Genomic DNA, 2,651 nt, shown 5'->3' with positions numbered 1-2,651 from the left:
TCTTTTTCTAGTTATAGTTTTATCATAGAACAAAATGAATTTTTTTCCTCGTAGAAAATAAATTAAAATATTATAGTCTTCCATCAGAGCAATGGACGTAGTTTATGTCGGATAAAAGGTTAAAAGAAAGACGATTGAAAATATCGTTTTAAAGACGAGTATTTCCAATAATTACACGACTTAAAAGGAAATAACAAGCAGTTCATTAACATGTATAAAAAGAATAAACTACAAAACAGTGACTGCTCCTTCATGCTCTAACTTCTGTACTTTGGCACAGAACTTTTCACACAAATCGTTAAACGATGTACCTGACTGTTACTTTTAGGAAATTGTTTACTTTTCTTTGTACCTTTTCGTCTTAGTCAACATATGATGTGTAGTGAGAGGTATCCAGTTATCTTATTTGGTATTGTTTCTCTCTTACAAAGTAAAATAAATTGTGTGTCCTTTAATCCAGTTAGGTTCATTCCTTTTTGCGTTAGAGAACGATCTCTTCTAGATTTATGATAGCTGCTGGCCTTACAATGTTTGGGAAGTATCTATTGATGCTGGCGACTTTGTGTCTGCTGCAGTTCCATATTTCTTCCAGGCTCTTTGAAATACGAGGTTTGGCCAAAAAAGTAATGCACCGTTTATTTTTTCTTCTACAATTCTTTATTGAACATAATGAGAATTACTCATACGAAAGAATGTTGTTTTATCTGCACACCACATTTTTCCACGTAATCTCCATCAGGTTTCATCTGCGGCCTTCCTCCAGCTCGAAACAAGGGCGTGTATGTCCTGTCGGTACCAATCCTTCCACTGGTGGTGGAGCCAGTGCTTCACTGTGTGGATCAGCTCCTCATCGTCTTCAAAATGTCTTCCACGAATGGCATCCTTTAATGACCCAAACAAGTGGAAGTGCGACGGGGCTAGATCAAGGCTGTAGGGTGGATGGGGTAACACTGTCCAACCCTGCTATGCAATGTGTTCAGCAGTCCTCAGATTTGTGTGGGGTCGAGTATTATTGTGCTGCTGCGAAACATCTCCTGAGTTGCTGTGGTGCCGAAGTCGCCGGAAGTGCATCTTGAGTTATGTTAATGTGTTGACACATGCTTCTGAGTTAATGGTACCGCCTCTTGGCATAACATCAATGATAATCACACCTTCACAGTCCCAGAACACGGTGATCATGACTTTATCGGCGGAAGCAGTTGCTTTCAATTTTTCCTTCCGTGGGAAGTGGGAATGGTTCCATTACATTTACTGTCGTTTAGTTTCGGGCTCAAAATCGTGAACTCAGGTTTCATCACCTGTCACAGACCAGGACAAGAAGGCCTCCCCGTCAGCTCCAAAACGTTGCAACAAATCAAGACAAATGTTTTTTCTGTGTGATTTGTGATCCACCATTAGACACCGCAGGACCCATCTTGTACACTCTTTTGGAAATCCAAGAGTGCGGATAATTGCATCCACACTTCCTTTCCTGGTTTACAGATTCCGCGCCAACTGACGAGTCGTAATGCGTCTGTCCTCGCGAATAACATCAGCTCACTGCAACATGTCAGGTGTGAGAGCCGTGGATGGTCTCCCAGATTGCTACAAATCGTGGAGCTCCGCCGAAGCGCGTTCTCCTCCATGCCCAGAGACTAACTGTACTTCGCCGACAGCAGATTCTCCGTAGACTTTGCAGAAGTGTTTGTGAATATTCCCCACAGTTTCTTTCTCTTCAGTGAGAAATTCAATGACGGCATTTCTTGTAACGTTTATCACCTACGGACGCCATTTTGAAACTGTCCTGCAGCTACGCTATCTGTCGGACGTAACGGAAACTTGGCGTGTCCACTCAGGAGACTAAATAATACATAAGTAACGTTTCGCATACTTTCTCCGCAGCTGGTGTCAATGTGTCGTATTTTACTTAAAGAATTTCCCTGTGTCACAAGGTGCCCTACCGCCCACATAATTCTTTTCGCTTTGCTCTGTGGTAGTGGCAGGGGTTGTGCCACATAGGTAATTTTTGATTTTGTGTGTACTTTAGCCGTTGCCTTTTGGATTTTATCTAGTCTTATATCACTATGTTCTTGTATACACTCTCGTATGTTGGTTAACAGTTTCTTTCAATTAGCAGCGTTGTTGAGTTGTTTGTTATTCCTGAATTCGTCAAGCAGGTACTTCATATCCGACAATTTGCTTACCTGCACTTGACCATGTATTTCTCTGCCTTGGCCCGTATTATTCTGTCGGAGTTATTTTTATTTACTTTGCCTCCATACGCTAGCTCATACTTCGATGTAATTTATAGAACTGCCTATACCTCCTCATTACGTTGGACCAAGATGCCTATATCGTCGGGTTACACATTACACCCAGTTTTTTCCATTGATGATGAATTCTTGTAATTTTTTCGTTACAGTGGGCCACAGAGGTGCTACAGCGATGGCGAAGAGGGCCATGGACAGCGGACATTCAAGGAGTTGTTTATTGGAATGTATCGATGTGAGCCGTTCCACTGACTTTGCAAATCAAACTTTGATTTTACAACATCTCTTCGCACCTCCGATGTTCGGTGCGCCTGTGCCTGAAACTGGAGAGAAAGACGAACGGGAGAGTGAGTGATTTAATAGTCTCATCGGGATTTCATCACTTAAGAGAGAGTAATTTCT

Source organism: Schistocerca cancellata, chromosome 4 (assembly GCF_023864275.1).
Source record: "Schistocerca cancellata isolate TAMUIC-IGC-003103 chromosome 4, iqSchCanc2.1, whole genome shotgun sequence".
NCBI lineage: Eukaryota > Metazoa > Arthropoda > Insecta > Orthoptera > Acrididae > Schistocerca > Schistocerca cancellata.
This window is presented reverse-complemented; position numbering follows the sequence as displayed.